At 42.0% G+C, this 17123-nt stretch overlaps 1 protein-coding gene across 3 annotated transcripts in view; it reads right to left on the bottom strand.

The window, feature by feature from the left end:
• The window catches only part of SPAG9 (sperm associated antigen 9), a 140689-nt gene that overhangs the window by 112093 nt on the left and 11473 nt on the right, over positions 1 to 17123 (bottom strand). The window lies entirely within an intron of this gene.

Here is a 17123-nt window from a genome sequence, read left to right on the forward strand (position 1 = left end):
ACCACAGATCAAGCCAAAACACAATTTTTTACGTAATATAATACATAACATATACAACAATTAGAGAACAAAAGATAATGAAACAGCAATAAATATTAAATAATTGAATGATTAGTGGACAGTCTTCTAAATTACCCGAACCATAGAATTTAAATGCCTAAGAAAAAGAGCATGGTGCTAGAAATATCTCAACCAAATTTAATTTACTGAAACTGTTCTCAAGACGGTTGTCTTTGAATATACACATCGAATCTCAGCTGTCATCTTAACCAGTATCATCTGACAACTGATCATCACTCCTTAAAACATTTTTCCTTTTGGCTTTCAAGACTTTTCCTTTTATCCTCTACTTTACTGGCTGCTCATTCTTGGTCTTTTTTGTTAGTTCTTCCTCCCCTATTCTTAACATTGACAAGCTCACTCCTTGGATAACATTTTCTCTTTGTTGTTTACTCTTATTTCCTGGAGGTCTCATCCAGTTTCATGGCTTTAAATACTAACTACTGCATTTTTCGCTCCATAAGACGCACTCCTCCCCTCCCCCCGCCCAAAGTGGAGGGGAAAATGCTCGTGCAGCTTATGAAGCGAAAAATGCGGTATTTTATTTTTATTTATTTATTTATTTATTTTAGTATTTTTCCGAAGCTGGAAACGGGAAAGCAGTCAGACAGACTCCCGCATGCGCCCAACTGGGATCCACTGGGCATGCCCACCAGGGGGCGATGCTCTGCTGCAACCAGAGCCATTCTAATGCCTGAGGCGGAGGCCACAGAGCCATCCTCATTGCCCAGGCCAACTTTGCTCCAATGGAGCCTTGGCTGTGGGAGGGGAAGAGAGAGACAGAGAGGAAGGAGAGGGGGAGGGGTGAAGAAGCAGATGGGCGCTTCTCCTGTATGCCCTGGCTGGGAATTGAACCTGGAACTCCTACACTCCAGGCCAACACTCTACCACTGAGCCAACCAGCCAGGGCCTTATTAAATATTTCAACACACCATTTGGTTCAGAGAGAGAGAGAGAGAGAGAGAGAGAGAGAGAGAGTGTGTGTGTGTGTGTGTGTGTGTGCGTGCGCGCGCGGGAGGATATTCAGACAGACAGACTCCCGCATGCGCCCAACCAGGATCCACCTGGCATGCCCACCAGGGGGCGATGCTCAGCCCCTCTGGGGCATCGCTCCGCTGCAATTGGAGCCATTCTAGTGCCTGCAGGGGAGGCCATGGAACCGTCCTCAGTGACCGGGCCAACTTTGCTCCAATGGAGCCTTGGCTGTGGGAGGGGAAAAGAAAGAGAGAAAGGAGAGGGGAAAGGGTGGAGAAGCAGATGGGCACTTTTCCTATGTGCCCTGGCTGGGAATAGAACCCCCGGGACTTCCACACGCTGGGCCAATGCTCTACCGCTGAGCCAACCGGCCAGGACCAGAATATTTTTCTTATTTTCCTCCTTAAAACCCTAGATGTGTCTTGCCTGACGAGGAGGTGGCACAGTGGATAGACAGTCAGACTGGGACACGGCAGACCCAGGTTCAAATCCCCGAGGTCACCAGCTTGAGCACAGGCTCATCTGGTGTGAGCAAGGCTCACCAGCTTGAGCCCAAGGTCGCTGGCTCAAGCAAGGGGTCACTCTGTCTGCTGTAGCCCCCCAGTGAAGGCATATATGAAAAAGCAATCAATGAACAACTAAGGTGCCATAATGAAGAATTGGTGCTTCTCATCTCTCTCCCTTCCTATCTGTCTGTCCCTATCTCCTATCTGTCCCTCTCTCTGACTGTCACTGTCATAAAAAACAAAAACAAAAAAAAACCCAGATGTGTCTTATGGTCAGGTGCGTCTTATGGAGCAAAAAATACAGTATATACAGCCTCCAAATTTCTAGCCCAATCTCTAGTTCAGTAATGAATTCCAGGTTTGTACATCCAGCTGCTTACTGGACAACTTTATTTGAATGTCTAATAAGCATCTTATACTTGACATGTTAATGTTTGCTCCTCCTGGTCTTACCTAGCTCATTACCTTACTGGTCAGTGTGTCAGGCCCAAAACTTTGGAGTCAGCTTTGACTTTTCTATTTTCTAATACCTCATATCCAATTCATCAGCAAGTCTACCTTCAGATCCAACCACTTTTCCTCATCTCCACCCCATCCTGGTCTGTGCCACCATTCATTATTTATTGGCTGATTAATTCAATAACAGTAGCCTCATAACTGGTTTCCTTCCACCTTTGCCCCTCTACAGTGCAGTCTAAATACAATTGTTAGGGTGACCCTTTAAAAAGGAAGGTAAATCAAACAAACAACAAAACATAAGACAGAACAGTTTATCCCTATACTCAAAATCTTTTGATTGCTTACATTCTCCCAAAGTCCTCACCATAGCCTCCAAGAACGAATACAATCTACCCTCCTCTGACTTGCTAGACATCATCCTCTAGTACTCTTCCTCCTCCTCTTCCGCACGCCTTCCTTCACAGACTGATTCAAGCCTCCCTGCGGTTCCTCCGACACTCCAAGCCTCTGCACTTGCTTCCTACTACCTGGAATTCTCTTTCTCCAGATATCTAAATGGCTCACTCCTCCTCACCTCCTCAATGTCTTTGTTCAATTGTCACCCTTTTTCCTAAGACTTTCTTTGCCCATCAGATTATAAACTGCACTACGCACTCCCTAATCTCCCTGTTTTTTTAATCTATGGTACTTATCCTCATCTAAAATACTATACAGATTTTAGTAATTTATCTTATTATTGGCCTTGCCTCACTAAAATGTAGACCCCTTAAAAGGAGGGATTTTTGGTTTTGTTTGCTGTTGTATAACCAGAACAAAGAATGATGATGGCACATAACAGGTGATAAAATATTTGTTGAAAAAAAAAAGAAAAAGAAAACCCTTAGTATAAAAAATTGGAAACCCATATAGAAAAATGTAGAGTTCACAAAAAAAACTTAGATATCACTAAATACACCTTTTCTTTTTCTTTCGTTTTTAAGATTTTATTTATTGATTTTACAGAGAGAAGAGAGAGGGGTGGGGGAGCGAGATGTACCAAGTCAGCTGTTTCACTTTAGTTGTCCACTGATTGCTTGTCATATAGGCCTTGATCTGGCGGGCCCAGGGCTTCATCTGGCAACTCTGGCATTCCATATCGACACTCTATCCACTGCGCCGGCACAGGCCAGGCCAGTGCACCTTAGTTTTAATACGAATTTCTTTGTCCAACTGTCCTGAAACTTTCCAGTCACTGCAGTGGACTTTGTTTCTGCCTGTGCACGTCTTCTTTTGAGAAACTTCTCCTGTTTCACCCTAATTCTTTTCAGTTCAGGCTGTTGAACTGGTGAGGGCTCCATCTTCTTACAGGTGGGCACATGGCTTCTACCAGACTGGTCAGAGTCCTCGCAGGAACAGCTGACAGTTATTAGAAGAATACAACATACCTCCTCTTCCTCTAAAAACACAAACTCTAAGAACCTAAAAGGCTTAAGCTGCAGACAGCCATCTATTCCCAACATATGAAAACAGCAGCCTGACCAGGTGGTGGCACAGTAGATAGAGCATTGACCTGGGATGCTGAGGACCCAGGTTCAAAACTCCAAGGTCACAGGCTTGAGCACAGGGTCACCGGCCTGAGTATGGGATCATAGACATGATCCCATGGTCACTGTCTTAAGCAAGGGGTCACTTGCTCGACTGGGCCCAATCAAGGCACAAATGAGAAGCAATCAATGAACAACTAAAAAAAAGAAAGAGCCCTGGCCGGTTAGCTCAGTGGTAGAGCGTTGGCCTGGCGTGCAGAAGTCCCGGGTTCAATTCCCGGCCAGGGCACACAGGAGAAGCGCCCATCTGCTTCTCCACCCCTCCCCCTCTCTTTCCTCTCTGTCTCTCTCTTCCCCTCCCGCAGCCAAGGCTCCACTGGAGTAAAGTTGGTCCAGGCGCTGAGGATGGCTCTGTGGCCTCTGCTTCAGGCGCTAGAATGGCTCTGGTCGCGGCAGAGCGATGCCCCAAGATGGGCAGCGCATTGCCCCCTGGTGGGCATGCTGGGTGGATCCTGGTCGGGCACATGCGGGAGTCTGTCTGCCTCCCCGTTTCCAACTTCAGAAAAATACAAAAAAAAAAAAAAAGAAAGAAAGAAAGAGCAGCATGCCTGAGAATAGTGCCAATATAAAGGAAAACAAAGAGCAAGGGGGCATAAAACTATAAGATACCATTTGAGTCCTAGATTCAGTGTCCTAGAGCCAGCATTCCCAGCTCTTTTTTTTTTTCCAGTTACATAAACCAATAAATTCTTATTTTATTTACGTTTATTTGAGTGAGTTTCTATCATAAGACACTGAAAGCATCCTAATATAATCCTCTACTTTTACTCAAGAGACAAGTTAACTTATATCATTAACCAATGTTTTCCTTATCTTTGAAGCTTGAAATGTACAACCTCTCAAACATTGGTTCTTTTTTTTTTAAGATTTTATTTATTCATTTTAGAGAGGGGGAGAAGGAGAGAGGGAGAGAGAGAGAGAGAGAGAAAGGGGGATGGGGCAGGAAGCATCAACTCCCATATGTGCCTTGACTGGACAAGCCCAGGGTTTTAAAACAGCAACCTCAGTGTTCCAGGTTGATGCTTTATCCACTGCGTCACCACAGGTCAGGCCATTGGTTCTTTTTTTAAAATTAAATTTATTGAGGTAATATTGGTTAATAACATTTTATAAATTTCAGATATACAACCTTATAACATCTGTACTCTCTGTTGTGTACTCAAACACCTGAGGTCTAGTCTACTTCTGTCACCATGTTTGACCCTCTTTTACACTCTTTATCTTCCCCCATTTCTCTTCCCTCTGGAAACCACCATTCTACTGTCTGTATCCATGTGTTTGGGAAGGGGGCGGTGTTCAATTGTTGCTTCTGTTTCATATCCCACATGTGAATGAAATCATATAGTTCTTGTCCTTTTCCATCTGACTTATTTCACTTAAAATGATACTGTCAAGACCCATCCACATTGTTATAAATGGCAATATTTCATCTTTTTATGGCTAAATAGTATTCCACTTTGTATATATACCACATCTTTTTTATCTAATCATCCATCAAAGGATATTTAGGTCAAAACACTAGTTCTTAAAAATTTTGGGGTCCACAGACCCATTTGGAAATTTAATACATTAGTGAACCATGTTTCCCTGGAAAATAATGCCCTCACTCACCCCAAATTATGCCTGTTCTTTTCAGGGACTCAGAGACCCCTTAAGGCCTTCCACAAACTCCCCATTTAGCACCTGTGACCTATACTTTCCTATGAGAATATTCTGTATTTGTGAGGCTTCATAGAAGCCACAAACAAGCACTATTTTTCTAGAATATTAATCCAAAGATGACTATACATAGAAGAAACAATGGTTATTGTAAACATAAGAAGAGACCGCCTGACCAGGTGGTGGCGCAGTGGATACAGAGTCAGACTGGGATGCGGGGGACCCAGGTTCGAGACCCCGACCAAGGTCACTAGCTTAAGCGCAGGCTCATCTGGTTTGAGCAAAGCTCACCAACTTGAGCCCAAGGTCGCTGGCTTGAGCAAGGGGTTACTTGGTCTGCTGAAGGCCCACGGTCAAGGCACATATGAGAAAGCAATCAATGAACAACTAAGGTGTTGCAACGAAAAACTGATGATTGATGCTTCTCATCTCTCTCCGTTCCTGTCTGTCTGTCCCTAACTATCCCTCTCTCTGACTCTCTGTCTCTATAAAAAAAAAAGAGAGAGAGACAAATTTGACAAATCTTTCAAACAAATCATTTAAGAAATGTCTATGAGTACTTAAAATGTGCCAGGCATAAGGAACATGACTGAGTACACACTATCCCTGCCTTCCAAGGTGTCACTGGCTACAAACTGAATGCTGGCAGATAATATAAAGAATATAGTGAGCAGAAAAGAGACAACTATATGCTGCTAAAAAAGTATGAATAATTTATTTCAACATTTTTACCTGGAGATATAAGCGAAGACAAGTATTAATAAGAAAATGCAATTAGTCTGACCGGGCGGTGGCACAGTGGATAGAGCATCGGACTGGGATGCAGAGGACCCAGGTTCGAGACTCGGAGGTCACCAGTTCGCGCGCGGGCTTATCTGGTTTGAGCAAGGCTCATCAGCTTGAGCCCAAGATCGCTGGTTCGAGCAAGGGGTCACTCAGTCTGCAGCAGCCCCCCCCCCCATCAAGGCACATATGAGAAAGCAATCAATGAACAACTAAGGTGCTGTAACGAAAAATTGATGCTTCTCATCTCTCTCCCTTCCTGTCTGCCCCCTCTCTGTCTCTGTCACTAAATAAGTAAATAAATAAATAAATAAAATTAAAATGCTTTAAAAAAAGAATTTTAAAGAAAATGCAATTATTTTTTGGTTTGCTTTAAAGACACTGCTCCTTTGGCTAACTGAACTGCTTTATCTGGGTAAGCAACCAGAAATTCTTTTTTAGGCTTCTTCTGTGCTATAAATAAAATGTTGTGTTAAAGGACACAGAGGAAATGTTTACACTTGAAATGTTATGCTACTAAACTAACAAAAAGCTCTACCACTAACGGGGTGGGCTGGCATGCAGAATGGGTAAATGTGGTCAAAGGGTACAAAATCCAGTTAGAAGGTAAGTCTGGGGCTGTAATGTACAGCAGCACGAAGACTACAGTTAACAATACTACTAAATTGTGTATGTGAAAGATGCTAAGAAAGTAGATATAAAAGTTCTCATCACAAAAAATAAAATTTGTAACTATAGGAAGTGATGAATGTGTTAACTAACCTTATTGTGATCATCATTTTAATATATATATATCAAATTATTATATTGTACATTATAAATCTTAAATTTGTACAATGTTATATATCAATTACTTTTTAATAAAGCCCATCCAAGAACTGTCACACAATTTTGGGGGTGGGGAATCTCTCTTCCTTTTGCCATATTTACCTAAGGTTAATAATATAGATACAAGGCCTCAGTAGTTGTAATAAAGTGCACACAATTTTGAAGCTTGAAACACCTAGATAGGTGTAAGTAATGCTTGCAGAGTAAGCATACAGTAGTGGCTGTGGAACACTTATGAATTATTCATGCCCTTCCGTAGCCAAACTGGGTCGCCAAGAAACAAAGCAGACACAAAACTGTGTGTCTGGATGATGTTTCTTCTCTCTCAGAAAAGTATTCTGAATAGGCAGAATAGTGCGATTTAAGGTGATTTTATCTGTTTTTAATAGCTATATCCTTAAGTACTTTAAAATTGCTGTTTTTTTAACAATAAATGCAGATTATTCACATATTATAAATAATAAAGGAAAGGGGTAAATATAAACTACAACTCTATACCTCTTTAAAGGCGGCCTAAGAGCTACACATGAAACTTAATTCATTTGCATTTCACCTTAGAAAAGTTTGACATCTCAAGCATTAACATTATCATTTATCATTATACCGAAAATGATTATTGGTGTTTTTCTAAATACAGTTAATCAAAATGAAACTCTGAAATGGGATACTGAGGGAGGGGAAAATCATGTGAAGGGATAATTCCATCTTAACTCCATACAATTGACGCTATCCACCATGACGTCAGATATGTTGGAGTTGAAGCCTGAAACACAGGAGTGATATGTTTCAGGACTACCACACAGAAGTGGAGATCAATTCCAAAAAGCCCAGAGAGAGACTATACAGATAGGCTCATTTTAGAGACTTCAGTTCTTTCCTGTATTTTAAAGGTATTTACAGCAGTTCCCAATACAATTAGGTTTTCTTTTCTTACTATAATTTGCATACAATAGTAATTTTAGGCAAAAGGAATAGGATGTTGGAGGTTGCCCTAGACAGAAACATTCTGAAGAAGAAAAAAAGTAAATGAATGCTCATAAGAAGCCTGTGGGTGTTCATAAATAATTTAATGTGACTTAACTTCTTGCCAGTGGCTTAACTTGAATAAAGTTGGACACCCTTTATTATATTTGGCAAATGATGAGATTAAGGTGATAACAAACACAAGGCAGGAAAGGGGCAGTTTTTCAAATTATGAAACAATCCTTTACCTGGAAAATTCAGGTTACTCCCTACCCACACCCAGAGCACAGGAGAGCTTGTCCTATCCCTCCAGTGTATTGGTGTCCCCCCCAGCCCCCACCCGTCTTTCTCCATCTTTATGTCCCTCTTTCACACACATACACTTTCTGAAAAACTACTGAGCAGAGGATGGAGCCTATCAATAGGCTTCTGAGCACATACAATAAGCACATCTTAACTAGATACCCCTTTTCCCTCTCAATAACTAATCAGCCAGCAAATACATTGACGTAGCTTCGGATAAAACTCTCCTGGGAGCAACCAGACACTGTTTAAAGAAAAGGAGGAAAAAAAAAAAAAAAGAAGAAGGGCAGTAGACAATACAGACTTATGTCAGGATTTAAAAAGAATAAGCTTTGTGATGAAGCAAAATGGTTTTAAGTCCAGATGGCTTATAAGGGGCTGTTCTGCCCACTGTTCTGGAGAAAAACAAACGAACACTTTGAAAAGGCAACTTCCAAATTAAAAACAAATCTCTAGGGGTTGTTCCTTACTAGAGTAAAGATAAAAGAGACAAAAAAATCCCTTGAAAGTAGCAATTCTGACTATATTATTTGTCTAAAAGCTAATACCACCAAATAAAAGGCTGATTTATTGCTAAGTATCAACCAAGATATTATTAGAGTGGGAGGAAGAAAAATATTTCCATTATACTAAACAATTACTGCCTGACAAGGTGGTGGCAGAGTGGATTGAGCATCGGCCTGACACTGAGGACACAGGTTCGAATTCCTGAGGTCACAGGCTTGAACACAGGCTCACCAGCTTGAGGGCAGGGTTGTGGGCTTAAGCACAGGACCACAGACATGACCCCATCCATGATCACTGGCTGGAGCCCAAGGTCACTGGCTTGAGCAAGGAGTCTCTGGCTCAACTGCAGCCCCCCCATCAAGGCCCATATACAAGCAATTAATGAATAAACAACTAAAATGAAGCAACTATGAGTTGATACTTCTCACTCTACCCCTCTCTCTCTTCTCTATAAAATCAATTTAAAAAAATTATAGGATAGACCATATTAATAATGCCCAAGGGATGTGGTTGCCCCACCCTTTCAAATCCAAAATGTAAAAATTTTCCTAATACAAATGATTCAGTTTCTTCAAAACTAAATAGTGCCTGACAAGGCAGTGGCACAGTGGACAGAGCGTCGGACTGGGATGCGGAGGACCCAGGTTCGAGACCCCGAGGTCGCCAGCTTGAGCACAGGCTCATCTGGTTTGAGCAAAGCTCACCAGCTTGGACCCAAGGTCACTGGCTCGAGCAAGGGGTTACTCAGTCTGCTGAAGGCCCGCGGTCAAGGCACATATGAGAAAGCAATCAATGAACAACTAAGGTGTCGCAACGTGCAACGAGAAACTAATTATTGATGCTTCTCATCTCTCCGTTCCTGTCTGTCTGTCCCTGTCTATCCCTCTCTCTGACTCTCTCTGTGTCTCTGAAAAAAAAAAGAGAACTGTTAAAAATTAAAAGAAAATTTAAGAGACATATTAGACCAATTATAAATATATGGACTATCTTATTTCAGTCCTCACCAAAACAACCAAGTATTGAAACCACATTTATGAGACATTTGGGGAAGTGTAGGAACACTGATTAAGTGTTACTAAGGAATAAGCATTATAACTTCTAGGTGTGATTTTTTAAAAACTATCTTTTAAAGATATACTGCTATGTACTCTTTGATCTACTTTAAAATTATGGTGCAGCCTGATTGATGGTGGTATAGTGGATAAAATTCGACCTGGAACACTGAAGTTTCTGGTTCGAAACCCTGGGCTTGCCTGGTCAAGGCACATATGAGAGTTGATGCTTCCTGCTCCTCCCCTCTTCTCTCTGTCACTCCTCTCTAAAAAAAGTGAATAAATTTTTTTTTTTTAAATTATGGTACAAATTCTGAGGGGAAATAAGAAAAACAGATAAAACTTGATATAAACTGTTTAAGTCAAATAATGGATACAGGGGAGTTCTTATCCTAGTCTCTCTACTTTTATACTTGGATATTTCCAGCCTAACCAGTGGTGGTGCAGTGGATAGAGCGTTGAGCTGGGATGCTGAGGACCCAGGTTTGAGACCCCAAGGTCATTGGCTTGAGCAGGGCTCATGGCTTGAGTGCAGGCTCACCAGCTTGATCAAGAGGTTGCTGGCTTAAGGGTGAGATCATCAACATGATCCCAAGGTTGCTGGCTTGAGCAAGGGGTCACTGGCTTGTCCCCCAGTCAAGGCATGTATAAGAAAGCAATCAATGAACAACTAAGGTGCTGCAACTACAAGCTGATACTTCTTATCCCTCTCCCTTCTTGTTTCTCTCTCAGAAAAAAAAAAAAAATTTAAAAATTTTAAAACATACTTGGATATATCTACAATAAAAAGCTAATAAATGAGCTGGAATAGAATTATTAGTGGCATTTAAAATAGTATGACAAAATTTGGTAAGAAAACTTTCCTGTCATTAAAAATCAAATGTGCCCTGGCTGGATATTTTGATTGATTAGAGTATTGTCCCGAAGCACAGAGGTTGTCGGTTTGATCCCCGGTCAGGGCACATACAGGAATAGACAGATGTTCCCCTCTCTCTCTAAAATAAATTTAAAAATAAAAATCAAATGTACATGCACAAAGGGGATGTACAAAGAGGTTCACTGAAGCGCTATTTGTAATAGTTTAAACTGAAAGATAACTTAAATATCTATCAACAGATAGTCGATAAATAAATACGATAGATCCGTATTATGAAAACCTGTGGTGGCCCAGTGGAGAAAGCATTGAACTGGAACACTGAGGTTGTCAGTTCGAAACCCCAGGCTTGCCTGGTCAAGTCACATATGGGAGTTGATGCTTCCTGCTCCTCCCCCCATTCTCTCTCTCTCCCCTCTCTAAAATGAATAAATTAAAAAATTAAAATAAGTAAAAAGAAAACTATGTAATTAGGGAATTAGGGTTAGGGTGGGGCTGGAAATGAGGAACAAATGGAAGTCTAAAAGCACTAGTTAGTAATATCCCTAGTCCTCAGAGCCATCCCAGGACAGCCAGGTGCTACCACAAGACGATAGGAAGTTTGTTTCCTGAAGAAACTCAGTAAGACAGCCTGACCAGGCGGTGGCGCAGTGGATAGAGCGTCGGACTGGGATACCGAGGAACCAGGTTCGAGACCACGAGGTCGCCGGCTTGAGCGCGGGCTCATCTGGTTTGAGCAAAAGCTCACCAGCTTGAACCCAAGGTCACTGGCTCGAGCAAGGGGTTACTCGGTCTACTGAAGGCCCGCGGTCAAGGCACATATGAGAAAGCAATCAATGAACAACTAAGGTGTTGTAACACGCAACAAAAAACTAATGATTGATGCTTCTCATCTCTCTCCGTTCCTATCTGTCTGTCCCTGTCTATCCCTCTCCTCTCTCTGACTCACTGTCTCTGTAAAAAAATAAATAAATAAATAAAATTTAAAAAAAAAAGAAACTCACACAAATTCTACGCTAGGGGATACCAGGCATAGTCAAATGAAAGGAAAGGAATGGAGTGAAAATCTACCATATTTCCCCATGTATAAGATCCCATGTATAAGATGCACCTTAATTTTGGGGCCCGAAATTTAAAAAAGAATGTATTGCGTAAAGTTATTGAATTCAAGTTTTATTCATCATAAAATTCATACAACTCTTCATCACTGTCAAAACTCCCATCCATTAGCTTGTCCTCATCTGTGTCTGATGATGAATCAGTGTCTTCAAAAACTAGTTCAAAAACAAGTGTGAAAACGTGGGAAATGCAAGTAAAAAGAAATCTACAACCATTGTATAAGACGCACTCAGTTTTTAGACACCAGATTTTTCAGAAAAAAGTGTGTCTTATACATAGGGAAATACAGTATATACGGACAGTAATACAGACAGCCCCTTCCCCTCACGCCTCCACAGATTCCCGCACCAGGCTTATCGACCACTGCACGCCTCAGAAGTCTCTGAGAACAGACCACGGGGTGTGGAAATCTGGGTTCCCAGGAGGCAATAACAGCACCTGCCACACAAAGCTCTGGCCCTCCTTTTCAGTGCTTCACTCTTAAAATGTGAAGGGATAATAAGGGTGAGCAGCTATTTGAAGCTCCAACCTAAAAGAGGGACCAGAACTATCTATTTAAAAAAAAATGGGACTCTGAGGAAACAGACAGGGCAGGAAACAAATAAACAAATGAAAACTATAATTAATATACTCAGAGACTAAAGAAAAGTCATTGCATCCAAGACACCAGAACAGTACGCTATTTTTAAAAAGAGGGGGTTTGGGGAGAGAGCAAGAACAAGAAAAGCTCTTGAACCTTATAAAAGTATAAAAACTGAACACTCTAGCACTTAGAATCAATCTGTTTTTCTTATATAAACTATACTTTCAGGTAACCAAACAGTTGATGAGGTAGAAGTTCTCCTTTATAAGAAAATTCGGCTAATAAATGCTGAAGGATTGAGTTAGACTAGTGCCATTTCCCGGTCCTTACCAAAATAATAGGGAGTAGCCAGCCACTATTTAGATTTTCCTGGTTGTCTCATAAATGCTTTCATAGGCTCCAAAGTTCATATGTTGCATTTGGATGATACATCTCTCATGTCTCTTTTAAATGACAGATTGTTAAGTCCTTTCTACTCAGTGCTCTTAGTAGCCATTGATGATCATATGGGAACACTATAAAAGCCATTGTAAAAGTATAAGTTAGATCTAGCCAGACATAGGTTGCTGCCAGTTATAAATAAATGAAACCAAACAGGCAGTTCACAGAAAAAGAAAGTAGAATCATCAAGAAAATATGCTCAACCACACCAGTGATCTGAGAAAGGAAAATAAAATAAGAGGTTGTTTCACACACATCAGACAAGCAATAAAAACCAAAATGTCTGATAGTGTCAAGTGTTGGCAAAGATACAGGGAATATACACTACACACATATGCCTCAGTTAAGGATTAATTTCATACTACTCAAACTTAACAAGTTATAAAATTAGACTTCTGTCTTGTTAAAAGCAAATATGGCCCTGGCCAGTTGGCTCAATGGTAGAGCGTCAGCCTGGCGTGTGGAAGTCCCGGGTTCGATTCCCAGTCAGGGCACACAGGAGAAGCGCCCATCTGCTTCTCCACCCCTCCCCCCTCTCCTTCCTCTCTGTCTCTCTCTTCCCCTCCCGCAGCCGAGGCTCCACTGGAGCAAAGTTGGCCTGGGCAATGAGGATGGCTCCATGACCTCCGCCTCAGGTGCTAGAGTGGCTCCAGTTACAACAGAGCAACGCCCCAGATGGCACAGCATCGCCCCCTGGTGGGCATGCCGGGTCGATCCCGGTCGGGCGCATGCAAGAGTCTGTTTCTCTGCCTTCCCACTTCTCACTTCAGAAAAATACATACACACACACAAAAAAAGTAAATATTTCCAGGTGCACACAACTACCTGTGTGGGGGAATGTAAATGTTCCTAGTCAACAACAGTAGTACTATTAGCTGACTAGTATCACTAAGAACCATAACCATGCTTTCCATATTTTCATTACAATACTTTTAAGAAAAACAAAAACAGCAAGATATTTTTATATGTTTTAAAAAAACATTTTTAGAATTTCATACATACCTACTTCCTCAAAATAGAGCATATCAAATAAAATATAGCCTATGTTGGTGAGAATCATCATTCTGAATCACTGTGAATCACAATTAAAAACCATACTGCATTATCAGATGTGACACGTTCAAGATAAAAATCTTAATTTGACAACACTGAACCTGACTCTGAACCTTGACCTATTCAACCTCAGTTCTTTACCAGTTCTCTATGTGGCAGAGGAACTAGTATATTTTTAAAATATATGGAAAACTAATAACTACTACTTAAATATATCAAAAAAATAAATGTCATTTTTTATGTTGGTTTTGTGTGTGTGTGTGTGTGTGTGTGTGTGTGTGTGTGTGTGTGTGTGTGACAGAGACAGAGAGAGGGACAGATAGGAACAGACAGACAGGAAGGGAAAGAGATGAGAAGCATCAATTCTTCGTTGCGGCTCCTTTCTTGTTGATTGACTACTTTCTCCTATGTGCCTTGACTGGGGGGCTCCAGAAGAGCGAGTGACCCCTTGCTTAAGCCAGTGACCCTGAACTCAAGACAGCAACCCTGCGCTCAAGCTGGTGAACCCGTGCTCAAGCCAGATGAGCCGGCACTCAAGCCAGTGACCTCATGATTTCAAACCAGGGTCCTCTGCATCCCAGTCTGACACTCTATCCACTGCGCCATCGCCTGGTCAAGTTAAATGTCATGTTTCTGTAGCTGTCTGCACACATTACACACTTTGCTCTGTGACACATAACCAACTTAAATGACATCCTGTCTTTGTCAAGAACACCTTTACAGCCTGACCAGGCGGTGGCGCAGTGGATAGAGCATCAGACTTGGATGCGGAGGACCAGGCTCGAGACCCCGAGGTCGCCAGCTTGAGCGTGAGCTCATATGGTTTGAGCAAAGCTCACCAGCTTGGACCCAAGGTCGCTGGCTCCAGCAAGGGGTTACTCGATCTGCTGCAGCCCCACGGTCAAGGCATATATGAGAAAGCAATCAATGAACAACTAAGGTGTCACAATGAAAAACTGATGATTGATGCTTCTCATCTCTCTCCGTTCCTGTCTGTCTGTCCCTATCTATCCCTCTCTCTGACTCTCTCTATCTCTGTAAAAAACAACAACAAAAAACAAACAAACAAAAACACCTTTACATACAGTACAGTACTTGTTTAGAATGAGTACCTAGGGCTTCCCACAGTACTATTCATTCTTGTACGTCTACTCTGGGCACAATTTTACTTTTTATATTTATTTTATTAGGAGAGAAAAACATCAATTTGTTGTTCCACATAGTTGTACATTCACTGGCTTCTTCCTGTATGTGTGCCCTGACCAGGGATCGAATGGGCAACCTTGGTGTGTCAGGATGACATAATTACCAACTGAGCTACCTGGAACAGGGCACAGTGTGTTTTATAAGTGAACAAATGGGATGAATAGATAGGTAGGTAGATATCTGACATATAGGTAACATTTAGTATATATTAACCAAATGCCTGGAGCTTTGTAAAGCTCATTTTCCTTGTATAATCCTCACAACAATCCCATGAGGTTGTTACTATTCTTATCCCTATTTCGAGATTAAAAAATTGAGGACTGCCTGACCAGGCGGTGGAGCAGTGGATAGAGCATCAGACTGGGACCCAGGGGACCCAGGTTTGAAACCCTGAGGTTGCCGGCTTGAGCGCAGGCTCATCAGTTTGAGTGCAGGCTCACCAGCTTGAGCGCGGGGTTGCTGGCTTGAGCATGGGATCATAGAGATGACCCCATGGTCACTGGCTTGAGTTCAAGGTCACTGGCTTGAGCAAGGAGCCACTTCCTCTGCTGTAGCCCCTGGTCAAGGCATATATGAGAAAGTAATCAATGAACAACTAAGGTGCTCCAATGAAGAATTGATACTTCTCATCTCTCTCCCTTCCTGTCTATCTGTCCCTCTCTCTGCCTCTCTCTGTCGCACACACACAAAATAAGTGGAATAACAAATTGATGTTTCTTTCTTTCTCTCTCTCTCTTTTTCTCTCTCTCCCTCTCCCTATCCTCTTCCTCTCTAAAACCCTTCTGGAAGCACGTGCACCCCTGCCCCTTGTTTCTCCTAAACTCTAAGGGGCACAAAATTTGCAACCAAGGGAGTGATAGGCAGCAGCAGCTCATCTGGGCTAACCCCTGAACCTGTCTCCAAGGACCCCTTTCTTTGCTCTCTCAGTCCCTTCTCAATGTATTCCTGCATGGCCAGTAAATTCTTCCTTTACTTGCTGCAAAAACAAACAAACAAAAAAATCACCTAGCCCAACCTTTGCAAATGAAAAGGAATCCCTATAGGTCCTGGCCGGTTGGCTCAGTGGTAGAGCGTCGACCTGGCGTGCAGGAGTCCCAGGTTCGATTCCCAGCCAGGGCACACAGGAGAAGCGCCCATCTGCTTCTCCACCCCTCACCCTCTCCTTCCTCTCTGTCTCTCTCTTCCCTTCCCGCAGCCAAGGCTCCACTGGAGCAAAGTTGGCCCAGGCACTGAGGATGGCTCTATGGCCTCTGCCTCAGGCGCTGGAATGGCTCTGGTTGCAACAGAGCAATGCCCCAGATGGGCAGAGCATCGCCCCCTGGTGGGCATGCCAGGTGGATCCCAGTCAGGCGCATGCGGTGTGGGAGTCTGTCTGACTGCCTCCCCGTTTCCAATTTCAGAAAAATACCAAAAAAAAAAAAAAAAAAAAGAATCCCTATAATATATACTTTTTGTTTAAATTTGATTGATTTTAGAAAGAGCAAGAAATAAAAGGGGAGGGAGGGAAAGAGGGAAAGAGAGAGAAGCATTCATTTGTTGTTCCACTTAGTTGTGCACTCATTAGTTACTTATGTGTATTAACCAGGGATGGGAACCAGCAACCTTGGCATTTCAGGACATCACTCTAACAAACTGAGCAAACAGGCCAGGGCTCTACAATACTTCTGACAGTACTCCAGTGATCTTCATATTTCACTTTTTAAAATGAATAAATATTTCTAGGATATCTACTATGCATAGGACAATATAGGTGAAGTGTCTGCAGTACCACTCAGAAGAAATTACAGCTTTTCTGCACATGTAAAAGTCAAAAGATTTATTGAAGAACTTTTTGGAAGTTTTTGCATAACTTGGCACCAACAGCAAGGACAACAACTTGAATGCACAATAGAGAACTTTAAATAGTTAGGCTTAGCAATTTGACCTTTAGTATATTTATCCATCCATCTATCCATCGAACAAACCAACAAACAGTGTCTATTAAATACCTCCTAGATTCCAGTAGTTTAGTAAGGGAATTAAAGCGATAGGTTAGTTTGATATAGCATTGGAAGGGCTATGGGAAGGGAAGGACAGTATGATGTAGGAAGATATAAAATGGGCACAATCCACAGTTGATGTCCATAAAAGGAATCCCAGAATTGAAATCTGAAAAATGAATAATGTTAA

The sequence above is a fragment of the Saccopteryx leptura genome, chromosome 2, assembly GCF_036850995.1.
Source record: "Saccopteryx leptura isolate mSacLep1 chromosome 2, mSacLep1_pri_phased_curated, whole genome shotgun sequence".
In the NCBI taxonomy this organism is placed as follows: Eukaryota; Metazoa; Chordata; class Mammalia; order Chiroptera; family Emballonuridae; genus Saccopteryx; species Saccopteryx leptura.